General features: G+C 38.0%; 1 protein-coding gene and 2 pseudogenes across 1 annotated transcript in view; 2 read left to right on the forward strand and 1 right to left on the reverse strand.

The window, feature by feature from the left end:
- The window catches only part of Keap1 (kelch like ECH associated protein 1), a 557,804-nt gene that overhangs the window by 453,084 nt on the left and 84,305 nt on the right, over positions 1 to 20,415 (forward strand). The gene's annotated exons all lie outside the window — the stretch shown is intronic.
- The window catches only part of LOC137249144 (T-complex protein 1 subunit eta-like), a 29,460-nt pseudogene continuing 15,717 nt past the window's right edge, over positions 6,673 to 20,415 (reverse strand).
- On the forward strand, positions 17,288 to 18,187 carry LOC137249207 (signal recognition particle subunit SRP68-like; annotated as a pseudogene).

Consider the following 20,415-nt stretch of genomic DNA (forward strand, 5'->3'; position numbering starts at 1 on the left):
ATAATGTTCGTTGTTTTGCCAGAAGCATTGCCATACCGTTAAATTGTGGTTTTTCGGGTTGGAAATTTTCTTTAGGATGAAAACGCAATGGGTTATCTGAGACAATAATAATATGCTTTAGCACGATTTATGTGCATTCATATCGATTGAGAATAAAGTAAAACATGCAATTTTATTGAAAAATAGTCGATAATGACTTATACATTGGTTAATGGCTCATATCTTTATGGCAGCTTGAGACCTAGACAGAAAAAAATGTACGAAAAATCCTGTTGTTCTAGCATAGCCCTATTATCCTGCTCCTACAGTGGATATTTCTCAAGGCATGTTGAGAAAAAGTGTACCTCCAAAGTCTGCACATCTATGTCAATGCTAAAAGGGCACAGAATGTGCATAGGCGGGGCTGCCACAAGGTGTCCTCTGGTACAAAGGGCAAAAACACTCTCATAACTAGTGGCTAACCTGCAGAGCTACAGGGTAATGTTCTCCCTAAAAAGTGGTTTAACAATTACTTCCTAAAGCGCAACGCTTGGATTATATAATAAATAGAAAAATAAAAAATGTGAACTTGTAGCCCATTTATCAAGAAATTGCGGTGTCGGTTTATAAGGACCTCCTTTGAGCAAGCAATTGACAAACGTGTATGTTTTGCCAAAATGTTCTGAGCAAACGTACGGACACTTAAGAAGGCTATATTGCTTGATTTGCATACTTCGATCCATGTTTCTTCCACCAAAACAATTTTCGGGAGGTGGAAAAACTTATTAAAAACCTTTTCTAGGCTGATATTTCGTATTAAAATATTTCCAAGGCATGGGGCTCGTTTTTTCTTTTTTATTTAAAATAATTATGAAAGTAATTTGGTCGTATTCCTTAATATGAAATTCATCAAAATTAGAAAAATTCATAACATTTTTCAATCTGGTAGCCTGTTTTTGGTGAAATTGTCATTGTCCATGCAAAAGTCAAGTGGCTAGCGTCGCACTAAATGGAACTACCTCCATTTTTTGTATCATGGTATGGATATCAGAACGAATGTAAAAAGGAAATTTCAAAAACAAGAGTTGCCATTAGTGTACTAATTTGATTATACATATCATATATATATATATAGTTTAGTTTTTTTTTATTTTATCACTCCACAGAACGCGAATCGCTTCCAAGGCCTACTCCCCCTATCGCTGACGAGGCCTAGTGTCTCCACTGCCTCCGGACTGCCTACAGAAGGCAGTGTACAGTAGGTATGACCAATTCAAACTTTGTGTTCAGGAAAATGATTACAATTATAAATAAATATGTATATAAGGGTTAGATGTCCCTCACTAGGGGGGCACCTTGCCGTATTAAAACTGAATTATAATTAATTTCGAAACACCAATGCTTTAATTAGGATATCTGCAGCATTTACATTTTCCGAAACATACTGCACGACGATTTAGTGTTCTTCCAAATTGTCATAAGAAGAAATTCAATGTAGTTCAGAGATCCTTGTACTCTTAAAGTTCTTTACATATCTCTGGTTCGAAGTCACCTAGAGCACTGTTCTCTAATAGGTACCCATACCATGGAACTCACTCCAACAAAATCGAAAGAGTACAAAAACTGTTCACGATGTTTGGTCTAAGAAAGCTACCTTGGCAAGGTTATCTTCCTTCTTACATTAGTAGACGGAAATTACTGGGATTGCAGTTCCTGCATGAGAGTAGAATATACTTCTTAATAATTTATATGACCCGCCGCGAGACTCGCTTATTGGTAGATGCACTCTACTAATTACGCCATGAACGCGCCGATTGCCACGAGCGTTAGATTATCAATATCCATGCCAGCGTTATTGAGTTGAGTGATAGTATAAATATATTTAAATTAAAATTGTAACTATTTTTTTATATAATAATAATTGATTGACTGCGTACTACACCTAGTCTGTATGAATTAAATTCTTTAAACTGAACTTAATGAATAACATAAATACAGGCCCATTAGCCTGACATTATTTCTGCTCAAAACCTTTGAGAATCTGATAGGTGTGTACATAAAGTCCTACGTGGATGAGAAACTGCCCACACCAAACGCAAGTCGGTATACACTGGCATAGGGTGGTAATAAATATGGAGAAAGCCCTAGAACATGAGGAGTATGCTCTAGGAGTCTTCTTAGACACTGTCGGGGCTTTCAACAATGTTTCTAAACGGGCGATCATGAATGGTCTTAACTACATTAAAGTACATCTAGCTATAACCAGATGGATCGGCTTCATCTTAAATTGCAGGAAGATTACTTCACAATGACAATTGTGTGAGGCCACGAAATCAGTGGACACGGTGGGGTGTTATCACCTCTGCTGTGGGCGCTGGTCATCAACAAACTCCTCAGGCGTTTCGATGAGGGATGTTGCAATTGTCATAAGTGGAAAGTGCCAGCCGATGCTCTTGCGACCCCACGTTCCTGATGGATCTAGGGGGTGGGAGGGCGTTATGGCCTGGAAGGTGTCAGGTGTTCATACCAAATCGTTCCCGAAGTGGTCGAGCTAGTGCCTTAATGGTGCTTGTTATCGCAGCGTACCGGATCTGCATCCGGCAAAGGACCATCAACATCGATAAAACTTCCCAACGTCTTCGGGTGTCCTTATCGCTACAACAACAACAACAATTGACTATATTGACCTAATCTATTCATACTAAGTAGTTTGTAAGTAACTAAAACCGTGATTTGGTAGGTAATATGTTCGTATGTATAAACTCTCATGAAATTTAACAAAAACTATTTGAAATTTTGTATCTATACTATTGGTTTGCTGCTCGACTTGGCTCTTGTCGGTGACATAATAAACTTTTGATCCGAAAGCAACCTTTCCACGCTAACCTGTGTTGCAGGAACAGCTGAAACTGCTTGAGCAAGTTTATCTAAATAAGATTTTCGCAAGGACTAATTCATCCAATATTCCAGCGCGTCAGTCCTTTGCTCTTGCCGTTTTTTATTCGAAAATACTACTAAAAGTGGTCGAATGATTGCTAAATTTGTTTGTCCATTAATAGCGTCGTAATTACGACTCTCAGCTAACTTAAGTAAATAATAATATTGTTTTCAATAAAACCGTGTAACTTACAATTTTTTTAATTATTTTGTTTTCAAGTTTTTAGTCTTTATTTAATTGCCTATTATTTCTCATTCTATTTAGTTCATTTAGTGACTCATTATTACAAGGACTCTTTCCTGACAATTTGTTACAATCTAAGTCCTCAATACTTAATCCTTCCAAAGACTTTACTCGACTCAGCGCCACGTATGCTTGTCCCTCCTCGAACTCCAAAGTATTTTGATGTCACTTCTACCGGACTGTATGTAATATTTCTTTGTTCGGACTACAAATACGATTATTTTTAATATCTCGATCCTTGCCGCGCCTAGCGGGATTTTTTTCATAAAGCGATTTCTATTTCTGTATGTAATATGTGTTCCAAATATGAGCCAAATCGGACCACAAATATAATTTTTTTATAAATATATTTTTTTCATAAAGCGATTTCTATTCATGTATGTATATGTGTTCCAAATATGAGCCAAATCGGACCATAAATACGATTTTTTGAAATATTTCGATCCATGCGCCACCTATCGGAGGTTTTTCTTATTATTGCATTGTCATCGGGTTCTGAACTATATTCCAAGTTTCAAGTTTGTAGCTTATCGGAAGTTCTTAAATTTTAATTACAAAATTCGTTTACAATGGCCGGCCGGCCGGCCTGTCAAGCCAAGCTAAATAAAACCGTTTAAAAATAAATTTTAAAAATATTTTATTTGCCTTCAGATATTATAATTTATTAAATTTTGATGAGCTCGAGGCAGTTTAAAAAATTGACTGTGTCGGTAAAACATATTCAATTGTTTCCTGAAAATGATCTCAGAATGAGATCGAAATATCGACCAAATAAAATTAGAAATACAAACATTTAAACTGTGTTTCAATTTTTTAAACTGCCTCGAGCTCATCAAAATTTAATAAAGTTTAAAAATAAATTTAAGGCGCGTTATACTCCGAAAAGCTTTAGGCCAAGCTTCTCTTCCAATTTGCGTTGTGCTCCTTTTAATTATCCCACAAATTGCCGTGACGGGACCTACATGTTTTATGCCGACTCCGAACGGCATCTGCAAGGCAGATGAGTTTTGACTGAGAAACATTTCATGGCATAAATACACTCAGAGTGGTTGCCAATTCACTGCCGGGGCAACCCCGCTTGGAAAAACTTTACTTTAATTAAAAAGACGTGTTTCTAACTTAAGTAGATAGCATTAATTCAAAATCATCTGACTCATTTTGAGATTGTGTATTATTTTGATTACATATACAGCTTTGACTACTGCTATTAAGATTTGTTAGTTACGTTATAGCTTGTTTTCTGTGGTCAGCTGATTAAATGATCTGGTAACGTGGATCCATGAAAATAGCCAATAAAAGCAAATTATTTTTAAACAAAATGTACTTTTTTTCCATTTCCCAACACAAAGCAGAGCTAGCTTTTTCAGCTTTGCATTGTGACCACGTTTCCAGTCACATTTTATTTTGAAAATCGGCTCAATACCTTTGTAGATAAAAGCTTCTAAAAATTGTGTACTCCCAAAGGCAGGGATTTCTATCAGTGACACTCATTGTGGATAAACGTTATAACGAGTCATCAAACGTTACGGAGGTGTTTATTTTTGCTCCGTATTTTTGTGTATCCCTATAGTTAGGCTTGTCATAATTTTTCCAACTAAAGGCCTGACTGAGGTGAAATTTTAACAAATAAAAGTCTGAAGTATAAAAACAACAAAATTCATTCAGATATATTTAACACCCTTAAATTTGCAAGTTACATAAGCTTAACAAAAAGGAAGAAATTCCTATAATACCTTCCACGATAATACAAAGGAGAAGAAAACGGGGAGGTAAATAATTTAAAGAGAAAAAGGAAATAGCTGAAACTTTTGAACTCTTAAATACTACCACCAATAAGGAAGATAGATTAAGATTAAAAAAAAAAAAAAAATTATAGAGTTAAGAAATAAAAAATAAATAATGACAATTTTTATTATAAATGAAAAAAAAAAAATTTTTTAAATGTCAGGTCATTATAACTAAATAAGTAAGTAAATTGGAATGCTCAGGTCGTTCATATAAAACCCTTTAAATGTGGAATTCTTCTTTTATGCTCACTGATGCTTTCCCAAGATAGAAATGAACAAATGGGAACAAATTTATGAGGCGTTATCTGAAGAAAAAATTAAAGCAGAAAAATCATACAAATGCATAAATAAAAATACCACAATACAACCAGAAACAATAGTAAAACATTTGAACACAATTGTAGAAGCTCTAAATAATATAGGACATGTGATCAATACGGTAAATAATATACTCACCAAAGAGCACCAAACAGAAGCTTACCAATTCTTCTCCTACGTACGAGATAAATTAGTATCTTCTTTAGCCAGATACAACATAGAAATAACTATACCAAATAATAGAGGAAAAACTTCAGGTTGATTTTAACTCAGTTCTAACAGAACTTTCCCGGAACCGCACCCCATCACCATCGTTGAATCAGACTTCATCGGTGGAAGAAAATAAACCATTAAATCTCCCAGTCATTAATATCACAATGGCACAAACCGTAGTGGAATTCATCAAAACCGCCTCATCAGTGCTACCAGAGTTTGATGGTAAGCACTGCAAATTTGCATAGTTTCCTAGATGCCCTTGATATCCTCGACCAAAACAAGGATAGTCACGAAGCTTTAGCAATAACCATGATAAGACCAAGCTAAACTGCACGGCAAAGAATTTCATAAGTAACGAAAATACAATCGCACAAATAACACTAAAATTAAGAACTGCAATAAAAGGCGAATCAGTGGAAGTTTTGATAGCAAAACTCTTGAATAGCCAACAGCGCAGTAAAACCGCAAACCAATACACTGAGGAGATAGAAAAGATAACTAGGTCATTGGAGGGAGCCTATATCTCGGATGGATTAAACCCAGACTTGGCAACTGCCACTCAAGCAGCAGTCAAAGCTATGTATAAGAACTGCTCGAATGATAAAGTGAAAATGATCATGCAAGCGGGAACGTTCACAACAATGAACGATGCGATTTCAAAGTTCACAAACAGCTGAACGGAAATCACAGGCAGCTCCAACACAATTTTAAATATACGGCAACAAAATCAATATCGAAGTAATTTCCGTGGAGGTTACTGAAGTAACAACTATGGGAATTATCGAGGTAGAAGATTTAGACCACAGCCGAGATACAACAATAATTCGAGAACAAATAATAATTCCCAAAGAGGATCACAAGCCCAAAATGGCAATAGACAGTACAATCAGACTCGTAACGTGCGCAGTTGCACCCAGCAGGAAAACCAGGAAACTCCACTTCAAGATCAATAGATAGGAAAATATGTGTACTAAACTTACACCTAAACAGCTACATATCTCCAAGAACATCACTAAATAATTCAATTTCAAATTTCTTAATACACACTGGAGCAGATATCTCCATTAAAAAGAATCAGTTAGTAATAATATTAAAATAAATACAGAACAAATCACAGATTTAAAGGGCATTGGTCAAGGTATAACCAGCACTTAGGAACAGTTAAAGCTGATTTAAAAGGTGATGACCTACTTATTTATCATAAATTTCATGTTGTAGAAGACGACTTTCCAATCCCATGCGATGGAATAATAGGACTAGATTTCATAAAGAAATATAATTGTATTCTGGATTATGGCGAGACAGAGGATAAATTAATTCTAATACCATATGATTTCCCCCAAACAATAACAATGCATTTAACAAATTGTCTGTCGATCGAAATTGTCCGTTACAATCCCTGCTAGATCAGAAGTACATCTGACTCGCTCTTGCTCATCTCCTCCAGCTATGCGTTTACGGCCACCCACATTGTTGAAACTACTAGGATCAAGATCACAATGACGGGCAAAGTGACCGGGCTTTCCGAATTTGAAGCATTTCATAACTTTTTCACTCCGCTTCAGCGCCTCCAATATTGCGTCTACCCACTCTGGCCTTTCTACTTCCACACGGCGTGCTTTGAGCACTGGCTTACACAGAAGCGACGTTGTTTCCTGAGTCAGTGCATGGGATACCGTTTCTGCGAATGTGGGTTTTGGGTTTGCATATGTCGCTCGCTTCGTTTCTACGTCCCGTATGCCATTCATAAAACTCTGGATTTTTACCCTCTCGGTGTACTCCACGGGTACGTCGGCATTCGCCAAATGTGCAAGCCTTTCGACATCTTACGCAAAGTCTCATTAGCTTTTTGGTAGCGGTTTTGCAACTCTATTTGGTGTATCTGCTTCCTGTGTTCGCTTCCGTATCGCCTCTCTAGAGCGTTCAGCAATGTTTCGTAGTTGTTCCGCTCTCCCTCAGGAATAGTCTGTAGGATTTCAGCAGCAGATCCTTTCATTGCCACGAATAGTGCAGCAACTTTATCTTCAGCACTCCAGTTGTTCACTGCTGCGGTCTTCTCAAACTGAATCTTAAACACCTGGAAAGGAAAAGAACCGTCAAAGGATGGTGTTTTTACCTTTGGATTACTCGCTGAAACGGCTGGGCGATTTAGTGGTAACTGCTGCATACGACCCTTCAAATTATCGACTTCTGCCTGAAATTGAGCGATTTTTGCATCCTGCGCTTCCAGCTTTGATGTTACCCTTGCTTCTAACTGCGAAGAAATTTGTGCCACCTGCAATGATAAGCGCTCCTCTTGTTCTTCCATCTTGGATGTTATGCGTGTCTCCTCCGATTCCATATATGTATTCTGTTCTTCCAGTTGATTTTCCATCTTGGATGCAATCTGTGTCGACAGTTCTGACATTTGCGACGACATTGATGTTACTGTCGATGTTTGTGCAGATATTGCAGCCAAAATCATGTTCAAGTCTGTGCTCGTAACTGTCTGCGATGTTTCGTTCTTCTCTTCAATTTTTGTTGTTGTCTCGTCCCCATCAGGATAAACGACATACTCGTCCACATCAATTCCTTGCGACTCCATTACCTCTCGCAGCCGTGCTTGAAGTTCGATCTTATTGCCGGTTATATTCAATCCACGGTTCTCCAACTCCTTTTTCCGTTGCTGGATCCTCAATTCACTCAACTTTGCCGTGTCCAAGTTGTATTCCCAATCTTCGGAATTTATTCAACAATTCCTGTTCTGACACCAATTGTAACGAATTTACTGCAAATCCTCTTATTTGCAATCTTCTGCCAACGTTCGTATCACTAAACTGTTGAATAAATAACTCCAATATTGAATAATGGAAAAATGACCTTCATTAAAGTACTTCACAATAACACTTATACTTTGCAACGAATAGCTTGATTAATAACCAAACTGATTGATAGCTCAAATGAAACTGACTTTGCCTCTACTGTTGTCGCCTTTTTATACTGTCTGATTTCCTCGTTGCATATTTCTAGGCTTTTCTAATTCCAGAACTCACTAGTTAGTTATAAATTTCTCAGCTATAACTACAGATGTATAATTTTTATAGCTTCTCGCATACCCCATGCGCTTGTATGTGTGAGCGACACTTCCCCAATTATAATTGCATACCTTTAGGAGCATCTCAGATAAGATGTCTGCATGTGTTTGTGCATCTCTTCTCCGCTGCGTGTACGTATATAGGTGTAGACAAAATGATTTAATTATTGATGTTCATTCACGTCACTGCTTAGCATCGCCATAGAGATGGCAATACCACTTAGTGTTGCTAACATTCGTAACAATAGCACTAACCCCAGAAGTTAAATATGTGACAAATCCCGGGAAAATTAAAGAAATTCTGCATAAATATCATAACGATCCACCCAGGAATAAATCTTATGACCAATAAAATCAAGCAGAAATATATCTGGCTAAATATGAAAAACGACGTAAGAAAATATGTAAAAAAATGCATCCACTGCAAGAATAATAAAACAAATAAGCATATAAAGGAGCCAATAACAATAACGGAGTTACCTCCAAGGCTTTCGATATTGTAGAAATCGATACAGTCGGACCATTACCAAAGTCGATAAATGGAAACGAATATGCGGTTACCATTATATGAGATCTAACCAAATATTTGTTAGCGATCCCGGTCCCAAGCAAACACCCCAGCAAAAATGTGCCCGTAAATTGATTAGGAAAATGACTAAAAGCTGTGTCGATGGAACACTTAAATCGTTAAGTAGCATTTGTACAGGGCATGGGTAACTTTTGTGATCAGTCCATTCCGTCGTACCTATTTATGTGATTGTCCATACTGCTCACACATATACGGTATTAGGTTATCGAAATGTAAACAAACTATAGTGCTGTACTGTTCTTACATTCACGCTATGGCAGTCATTTTTTAAGTTATATACCTGTAACTTTACGAGTATTTTTACAGTATTTTTACGTTAATATGACCACCTTTTCACTAGTATTATGACCGTTTTTTTACTTGGATTATACTGCTATATAAATAAAATATTTTTTTAATTCAAATCTATTAACATATCTTTTATTCAAGATTTTTATAATATATTACATTATTTATAATAGGTGTAAATTATTAACTATAAGTCTTAAGGAAGGAATAGTTTTTCAGTCTTGTTGGTGACCCATAAATACAAGTTTTATTGTATGCGATTGTATGCATACAACGTTAAGGGAAACTTAAATAAATGATATAGAAAACAAAAGAGAAGAACTAACAGAACTATTGGTTGCAGTAAACCATCAAATCACGAGTAGGCAATTCACAATTTGGGTAAGTTGACTTGTAATTCGCCAATTTTAATGCTATACCTTTTTTATTTTAGTTCAGAAAACTGCAATTGAGGTTTAAAACTTTCAATTCAAGTTCAGAAAATTTAAATTCAAGCTCAGAATTTCTATTTGTAGTTCAGAAAATTAAAATTGAAGTTCAGAATTTCTGTTTGTAGTTCAGAAAATTATAATTGAACTTAAATTGTAATTTTCTGAACTTCAGTTGTAATTTTCTGAACTGTAGTTGAAATTCCTGACCTTCAATTATAATTTACTGAACTTCTATTGAAAATTTTGAACTTCAATTGTAATTTTTTGAACTTCAATTGCAACTTTCAAAATTTTTTTACATAAAATGAACAATTTAACATTTTTTCTGACAGTTAAAGTGGTGAATTGCCTACCAGAGGTTTGAAACCACTTGCATTCGTGTGCGCGCTTCTCTATATCATTAATATAACAATATCTTTTTAATAATTTAATTAATAGACAAATATAAATGTTTTTCCTTTACATTTTAGAACTGTGTACAAAAATATGTAATTTTATATATCGCAACCTAAACTAAAAAGTATTTCAACTCATAATCAGAGTAACTTTGTGTTGAATGTTGATTTATACCACGAAAATAACAAAATTGGTAACAAAACCAGGCTAAACGATAACGTTAACTACCAAAAAAAAAGTTATTTCACGATGCTTTCATGGATCGATTTACACTTAAATACCGATTTAAATTTTTTTTAAGTTTTCGCATTTTTTAGTTTAAAATGCGATGTATACATTCATTGGAATAATTTTAGATTGAGGGCACTCCATGCAATTTTCTTTCTTCGTGATTTTGCAATAATAAACGTTGGTACTCATAGTAATTTTTTGTTTTGAATTATGTGATTACAATATTTATAAGGACCATTTAGTTGATGGTATTGGTATTATCAGTTAAATTCAACAGCAATTACTTATATTCAAAATATTTTTTTGTTATACATATACAAGTCATATTCAGGAACTTATGACTGCACCTGGTCGTAAGTTCCTGAAGATGACTTCAGATTGAAGTCGAAATATTGGCAAGACAAACCATTCGACAAATATATATACATTGGCCTAGAGCTCAAACATACCTTGAATATATTAACAAAAAGGCCGGAATACAAGAAATTAGTTATACATCTCTTTTATAAATTTTGGTTAAAAATTATTGACAAATTCATTGCAATTAAATTACTTTAAAAATCTTTGCAAAGTTTACGAGATTGTTGAATATTATTTTAATTAGGGCATAAAAAGCTTAGAATAGTAACGTAGGAAAAAACTTAGAATTAAGTCAGTTAAGTTCATTACAAATATTTATATTCAAAATACTTTTTTGTTATACATCTAGTTTACACATTTTTTTTTTATAATTTTTTTTTAATTAGAGCATGAAAAGCTTAGAATAGGAACGTAGGAAAAAACTTAGAATTATTAGATTCTTAGATACTTTTTAACCAAGATTATTTCAGTGTGTTGTTCGTTTGTTGCACAAATTCGTTGCATATTAGTTTTCAGATCAAGAATACTCAAAGGTGTTGTGGCATCGTCTTGTTGGTCAATCGCGCGCCGCAATATCCATTGATGGGAATTGACATTCATTATAAAGTAGCGAAGGCACGGTAATGCGCAAACACATCGCCAACCTGTGTTGGCAAAAGATAAGCTGAACTGTAGAGGAAGAAACATTTTTAAAATTCAATAAAATCAAAATTATAGTTCTGCTAAAAAGCGGTAAAGTATTTTCCTGGTGAAAATTGAGTTTGAATAGGTCTCATTCTTCATTCTCAGAAACATGTACGAAGGTGCCTCGTAAGATATTAAAAATCCTCAACGCTTTTTTTGCAATAACTTCACTCACATTCAAACCGGTGTCCTATCGCTACTTCTGTTTAACTTCTACATATCAATAGCTATCTTCACCACCAGAAGCAGTCCTTATTGTTTCCTACACCATATGGTCGCCAATCCTAACGATTACCCACTGGAAGAAGCAACAGGCCTGCCAAAATACTGCCTTCACAACCGCCACGGATTGTCTCCTTATGTCCCCAGAACCCCATCTACATAATGAGGCGAGAATACTCCCAATAAGTGAAAGAAATGAAATGCTAACCGAACAGGTTCTGTTGAATACCCAGGAACCTGGGCATCCCAACAGACATCTGATTGATGAGCCAACATCGCCCAGGGTTTTAATAAGTCACCTCCGTAAGCACTATGAAGAAATACGGCACCTGAGAACTCAGCCGTATCAAGCAAGAAAACACAAGCAGGTCCTTGGTGAACTCCATAAACTGGCGTCGGACCTATATGTCAGAAATTGCCCGGTGAATTCAGTACTCAAAGAACAATACCCTAAACTTGCAGAACAGGAACGCACGCTCCCTAGGGAAACGTGAGTCACTCTAGCCCAACTTCGATCTGGATACTGTAACAGGTTAAACTCTTACCTATCCAGAATCAACCCCGACATACAAAATGTCCCTGCTTGCAATGTGTCTCCACATGACACTAACCATCTCTTCAATTGTAATGTGGAACCAACAGCTCTAACACGCCTCTCTTTATGGTCCACCCCTGTTGAAACAGCAAGTTTCCTCGGACTCCCGTTGGAGGACATTGATGACAATTTGTGATTGGTCAGACCTATTGGATGGGGCGAAGCACTGCTACAAAAACAACATCAGAAGGCACTCGAAGACGATGCCTCAAAACTAACAACCAAAACCAATAATTATAATTTCACTGACACAAATTTTATAGTTTTTTCTTCCGTAGCAGAGCTGTAAAAATGTGCAATCATTTGAAATTTAGATCATTGATTTAAGAATGCTGTTTCTTCATTCTTTCATTCCTTGTTAGGGAATGTGGCTTAAAAGTCAACCTATTCTTCATTCAGTAGTGGGAAAAAAATAATGCACTCCTGAACTCTTCGAAGAAAGAATGAAGTAATTGAATGAAAAACAAACATTTTTCAACACAGAATAAGCATTCAAATGAATGCAGCCATTGCTGAGTGTGCACACACTTTTCTAGTACCAATCAATTATGAAAGATGAAGAAAAATATTCTTCTAAACACAATAGTTTGTAATTACAGTCATTTAAAGTAGGATCTATAGGTAGTTGTAGCTTTGTTGATAGCAAAGAAAATTAACTTTGAATACAAATCTGCTCAAGTAAGATAGAATTCAACCTACAAATGCCATGCAAATAGGCAGAAACACTAATGGTCTTTCTCAATCACTCGGGTCCTATATTTATATTCCGTCAAACACTGTCAAAATATCAGCTGTAAAAATATGTAATCCGATGGAGCCAGTCAATATCTTCGCGGCGAGGGAAATTAATAACCTCTGAAGAGTTTCTCCCAATGAAAGATTTTTTTTTTCGTGGCACATATGAAGGAAACCTGGGAAGGAATCCCTGTAGGACGATGCCATGGAATTAGACATATATTTATCGAAATTCTCGGAATTAGGAACTCCAACGAAATCGCTGATAGACCTATGTACTTTGATGTATCTAAATTTAAACGACTTAAACTCAAGTATCTGTTTTTGTTATATTATCGGCAAAAAATATCCACAATTTACTCTATTTGGTCAATGCACAAAGTATTCATTTACAATATCCATTTTACTACAACAGCAAAATAAGTAGGACATATAGAACCATTTTGACATATAGCAAGAAAGCAATAGATTGTCTTTGCGAAGTTTAAAGAGAAACTGAAAGGAAAGAAACATTTACTGGCATATTTCGATGTCTTAAGGCAACCGCAGTTTCACCGTATGATTCGCGGTTCGAATATCAGTTAAGCCTTTGTTAAAATCGCTTTGCTTTTCAAAAATAATGATTGAATATTCAATTATTATAAGCCGGTGTTAAGCTCATGAATTCTTAAATATTAAACTACTTGAATAATTAGAAGAGGCTATTATTTCTATAGATAAATTTTACGCCTTTTTTGCACCCAACTCCTAAATTGGTTTAACATATCTGATGGCAATGAAACTATACAAAAAAAGAACCCTAGGGAAAAAGTATTTAGTACTGAATGGAAAAAAGTGTGCATTCATTTCAAGTTTACATTCATTAAAGATTGGGAATGGTTCCTACATTCCCACTCTATATTGAATTATATTTTACCATTCAATAACACACACACTTTAGATTTGAGTTAAGGTATTTTGAGCCAATCAGGAATGGAGATTTATAATATGCAACCAATAAATCAACATTTTTTAAAAGAATGCTGAGAGAATGCACACTCAATTGATTCAATCTTTTTACAGCTCTGTTCCGTAGTTGGACACAATCTCTTCATAATATTACTTAACAATTTAAGATTAGAAATTTTTTTCACTTACCAGCAACAATAGAATCATGTTTAATTGTACGCTGCACAACCATTGTACCATCATGTAACGAAGCTCAGTTTCTTCCAAAAATTGCTCGGCACTGCCACGTAAAATCAATGTACATGTTCTAGCATTAACGCAACCTTTAAATAATTATAAACTATAAAAATAAAATTAATGTGAAAAAACCTCTTGGGGCTTCCATAGGTCTTTAGTTGGTTTCCAAGGGGTTTTTTGCGCTCGGTGAAAAAAGAGAAAAAAGGAAAAGAACACACAGCAGATTAAATTCAAGAATTTAACAATTTAATAATTTGCACTTCAAAGTTAACTCACAATGTGTAATTTAAAAGCTGATTCACAATTTAACTAACTATATTCAGGTTAAGTTATACAAACGAAAGGGAAATCTTACCTATAACAGGGCTGATGGCTGCAGTTGTCACGGAGGTTTCCAAAAAAGAAGTGAAAGAGTTTCTTTCTTATAAAACGCGTTCACCCCTCAATTCCGTCGAAAAGCGGTTTTGAGGAGTGATTGAACGAAAGTAAGTTAAATTGGAAAGTCGCGCAACAACACATACATATACCCCTGCACGGGCATATGTAGCCGTTGGTGTTAGTGCGCGAAGGTAGATAGAAGCAAATACAGATAGGTTACATTAGGCTGGGTCACTATTGGCCGTGCTCATTCTTGGGTTTAGCTTGATGGCCTAAACATGCCGGCCCCCTTGCTAGAAGCAACATCGGTAGATTCCTGCGGCCATCTTCCCTGATCAACTTAATACTAACTAATATATAAATGAACAAAATTCATGAGTGTCCCAATAAGGGCATCAGCATGGCGGTTTTTTGCTTGACACAGTAATTGGTATTTCGGTTCCATCCGTGAATCGTGGAGCTGTAGTAAAGAAAGAATAAACGTTAGGAAATAGTACGTGGTTGAGTTCAATTTTTTGCACCTCTTCTCACACGAATGGCACGTGAAGCTAGTTCGAGGGTTGAGGAAAATTTAGGAGCAGCATGCCCCAGACAAGAGCAAGGCAAATATACTGCTCTGCGCTAAAAAAGTGCCAAACGTAGATGGCAATGTGCCCGGCAGTATCAGCTCCGGATATATATCGGCTCCCAACACGAGTCGAACCGGACTTGACACAAAAGATGTTGGATCGGCGAGCTGCATATGGGTATACGGTGTCGCGACCGAGGGGTCGACATTCGCGCTTGGACTCACACGGGCGTAGTTGGGAACGATCGTAGCGTGAATCGTGAGCATACGGTTCTGCCCATGTTTACCCCTTATTCGCAAGAGGCACCCTCCTTGTGATCCGTAATTTTCCTCGCCGAGGTGTAACTGTCGAGCCAGGTCGCGTGAAATTATCGAAGTTGTGGCGCACGCGTCGATGAGTGCGCGTATCAGGTGCAACCGCCCTCGCGCCTCGATTTTGATCACGGCAGTTGGCGATATTGATGTAAAGGGCCGAAGTGCTACGATCTCCCGCGTGATTTGCCCCGTTCTGAAGGCAGCTGGCAGTCGTCGAGAGTGTTGTTCCAGCTGGCCCTGCGAACCTATTCTCTCCAACTCGTATCCTTGACGGGGGCGGAAAGTCCAGGATTCCGCTCCTCGTGTATGTTGACGCCGGTTCGGGCTGCGGAAAGTCCGTGATTCCGCTATTTCCTTGTGACGATCTGAGCCCCGCTTCCTCGCTCTTTGATGACGTTGGTGTGTAGTCGATGGGCGGAAAGTCCGTGATTCCGCTCCATCTTTGCGGCGTTCGTGTGCGAGTGGGGGCCGGAGCTTCCTTGGTTCCACCTTCCTACTGGTGGCCGGGCGGAAAGGCCGTGATTCCGCTCCGGCTTCGTTCAACTCTCCTTCTTCTAGCTCGCGTGGCCCGCTGTCAGTTCCTATTCCTGATGCTTGAAGAGACAGAATGTGTTCGTCTTCGCTATCCATCTGAACGCTCCATGGCCTGGTATCAACTTCCTGGGGCTCCGGATTGTCGAAGCTCTGGTGCAGCGTGGTGTGATGATCCCCTTGGCACTGGTGACCACGTCCTTTGCTCGTGCAATCGGCGGTGCGGTGTGCTACTGATAGGCAGTTGCCGCAGTACCGTCCTAATGCGGCTTCCCTTTGCCTTTCCTCGGGCGATTTGGCTCGGTAGACCGGGCATAACCGGATCGGGTGTTGCTTGTCGCACAGGTGGCGTGGTTTCGGGTACCGCTGGGCCATGCGTTCCGCCCTCCTGCGTAGAGTCGTATACCGGGTCATACTGGACCTGAAAAGGGGTAATTGTCATTGGTCAGGGTCAGGCGGGCATCGGTTGAGGCGTTCCGCCCATATACGCCGCTACATCTGACTATTTATTTCCGCCCCTATGTTTACATTTGTATAGTGTAATCAAATAATATTGTAAAAGATGATAAATAAATTGTACATTAACCCCATACGAAATCAGGTGCCATTTGAACTGGGTGGTAGTAGGGTATTTTGGATAAGATCATTTATTTCAGGTTATAAATTCCCCTTTTTCGCCATAAAAAGATGACTTTTGGGAGCATTTTAATAACCTTTGTTCAAATCCGTAAAACACGGCCCAAAAAGGAAGAAGGAAAGGGGAAAAAACAAAAAAAAAAATAATAAAATGTGATTGCGTTTTTCGCGATTTTGTGCCGCCTTAGCATCTGGCAACATCATTCGGAAAGTACATGTGGATTTTTTGTAAGTGTGAATCGTGTTATTGTAAAAGTGGATTGTGTTACCCTTCAATGAATTTCATGTCATTGATGAAAAAACGAGGTACGCATCAATTGTGTTTTTTATACACATTATTAATTTTCATTTTTTCTTTTCAGGTGAGGACGGAATTCATAGATGGGTGGAAAAGCAAATTACATTGCTTTTGCGCTTTCGAAAGATTGACGAGCTTCCTAAATTAGCTATAGCTACTAGGTCTGTTTGTGTGTATGAATATGATCGTCGTTAAAGAATAGAAAATTAAACATCATGGTTGAGGCCGCTGTTATTGCTCAATTGGAAGAAGGTTATGCCAATTGTGAAATTGAACTTTTCTATAATAATTATGGTTGAAGAGACTCTAAATGCTGTTAATGTTGAAAAAACAGAAGGAGAAGCAGCTACGCAAACGGCGGAACCCATAAAGGTGTTCACTGTGGAAATACTTCATATGGTAAAGGATGCGCAACAACAACATGGATTAAGACATGGTGAATATCAACGCTACCGAGTCTATTGTAAACGTCGTATACGTCGTCTGCGGAAAACGCTGAAGTATCCCCAGGGCGATAAACGTCATTTAAAAAGGCGTGACGTGACATTAGCACAACTTACTGGAAAGCGAGCTTACGAACGTTTCATCCATATTCCATTGATAAGTGCCGAAAGGGCATGGTCATATGCGATGCAGTTAAAACAAGAAGCCAATACTGAGCCAAGAAAACGTTTTCATTTAATAAAAAAGCTGCGTAAGGCTTGTTTTTATGCATTACAACTACAGGAGTTGTGTGATTCTGAAACATTTGATGCGCGCACAAAATTGGAATGCGAAGCGTATGTTGCCTGGATGCATGGGACCTTACATTTTGAGCTTCAACTATGGGTTTCCGCACTGGAACACCTAAAACGTGCACAGGTTGTTTATGAAAATCTAGCCAAGGCATTGCCCGACGATGAACAAGAACTGTATCGCGTCAGAGTGAATGAATTCACTCGCAATTTGCGTTACTGCGCCTACAATATTGGCGGTGGAAGCGGAGCTAGGAAAATGGATGAATTATTGGAATTACGTGCACAAGGATAATTGGAAAATTTGGATTTGCTTGTTAGTCAAACCAAAATGGCGAGTAGTGAAGGCTTACAAACAATTGAATGGCGGAATAGAAAAGTTACTGTGCGTCCATAAAAAGTACGTTTGTTTTTGCTTAGCACACAAGAAGTTGATAAATCGTTGGAGAAGTATTAGACTAAGGAAATCGTTCATAATTTGAAGAACAAGAAGACTCCCACTTTCGGTTCAACCTTGTTGGTGTCATGCAATCTGGTTTGGCTTATCATGATTTTGGTGTTGGTATTTATGCACCCGATGCTAAGGCTTATACCGTGTTTGCCGATCTCTTCGATCCAATTATCGAGGATTACCATGGTGGTTTTAAGAAGATTGATAAACATCCACCCAAAGACTTTGGTGATGTAAGCACATCTGGATATTTGGATCCTAAAAATGAATTTGTCATTTCCGCACGTGTACGTTGCGGTCGTTCCATGCAAGGTTATCCATTCAATCCATGTCTCACAGAAGCCTATCCCTGCTGCATCACCAACTTCGAATACACCATTCAATAATTTAGAAGGTAAAGTAATTGCAACCATTGAATCAATGCGTCCACTAGTTAACGGCCAATCTGGAGAGGGAACAGCGACTAGCAACGCAATATCCTTGCCACCCCCGCCACCGCCACCTATACTGGAAAAAGCTGTTGATAAAAATAAAAGGTACGAATGCTCTATGCAGCTATTGATGTTTATATTGGCCATGTTATCTATCGTGAATTGGAAAAACGTGTGGCGGCGAGTAGGCAATTGAACAAAATCTCAGCCAAAGGTCTACGAGCGTTGCCACTGCCTCAGCTGCTACCGCTAAGCCACAATGTTTTGCTGCACGCTCCATCGAAGCAAAGTGAGTGAAAATTTTCGATCTACAATTTGATTTGTATTCTGAAGTTATTTTAACAATTAAATATATAACAACAGTTACCTTAAATTTTACATATTTCTCAGGTCTTAAGCGTGAAACGCCGCCTGCAATCACAACGATGTGAAAATAGATACTTTGGTTGGATCACAAGCACAGACACATTGACTTACCGGCAACAACCACAGCCACAACAACAACGACAATTATGTGATCACAGTCAATCGGAGGAGGAGCAAGAGAAATCGCCACGACAAGTTTACCAAAGCCAAGTAAGTGACCACAACAATGGTAGTATAAGTGACTTATATAGGAGTGTGAAAATAAATGTATATTTAACATTGCGACCTCAATTTATATACCCTTGTTCGATCCTTTGACTAAATCTTTTGAGGCATTGGGTAAGACTAGTAACGGCGATGCACTATAGCTGCAATTTACCCCTCAATGTTCCTACCAAAAATATATTTACGCTATACCATGTTCCAAAAAAAATTTTTGTTTCTCCAAAAAAAATTTGGCGGTACATAAAACGAAATGTTTCACTTTGATGAGTGGGTTTCCAAATTATTTTTTTGATAACCATGTGGGAGTATTCAGAAAGACACAGAAAACATATGTCGATTGGAACGATCTTCCGTCATGTCTTCTCAAGGTAGTGTCATATATAGGAGGTTAGTAATAAAATGTTCGATCAAAAGTAGCACATAACGCGACATGTGGTGAACAATTAAGGTTTGGGTATGTCTGATATCATTTTTCAAAATTTTGTAAGACAAATTTACAATATTTTACAGAATTGTATGCAGCACAACAGTTAGATATATCTTTGAAAGAAAGGGAGAGGGGGGGGGGGGGGGGGTGGCCGGTCGTAGGTTGTATGTTTCGGGCCTGGGTCGTGGGTTCGGTTACGGCTCTCTAGATCCCTGATCGTCTTCGCTGGATGGGAGCAGCACGAGTTTAGTGAGGGGTCTTTTGACCTTACCCTTTGCCGTCATGAGGTCCACTACTCGTACTCGTCCATCCGATTCCGGATGGAGGTTGATAACCCTTACGAGCCTCCACTCATTGGGTTGCAGGTTGTCTTCCTTTATGACGACTAGATCGTCAAGCTTCATGGTTGCTTTAGGTTGGCGCCATTTATTCCTTTTTTGAAGTTCGACGAGGTATTCCGTCTTCCATCGTCGACAAAAAGTGTGGTGTAGGGCCTTTAGTCGCTGCCATCGATTGATAATCGATGCGGGGTTTTCGTCCGCGTTTGGCTCCGGGGTCGGCGGCCACCGTGGTGTGATGGTAGCGTGCTCCGCCTATCACACCGTATGCCCTGGGTTCAACTCCCGGGCAAAGCAACATCAAAATTTTAGAAATAAGATTTTTCAATTAGAAGAAAATATTTCTAAGCGGGGTCGCCCCTCGGCAGTGTCTGGCAAGCGCTCCGATTGTATTTCTGCCATGAAAAGCTCTCAGTGAAAACTCATCTGCCTTGCAGATGCCGTTCG

This window comes from Eurosta solidaginis, chromosome 1 (assembly GCF_040869045.1).
Source record: "Eurosta solidaginis isolate ZX-2024a chromosome 1, ASM4086904v1, whole genome shotgun sequence".
In the NCBI taxonomy this organism is placed as follows: Eukaryota; Metazoa; Arthropoda; class Insecta; order Diptera; family Tephritidae; genus Eurosta; species Eurosta solidaginis.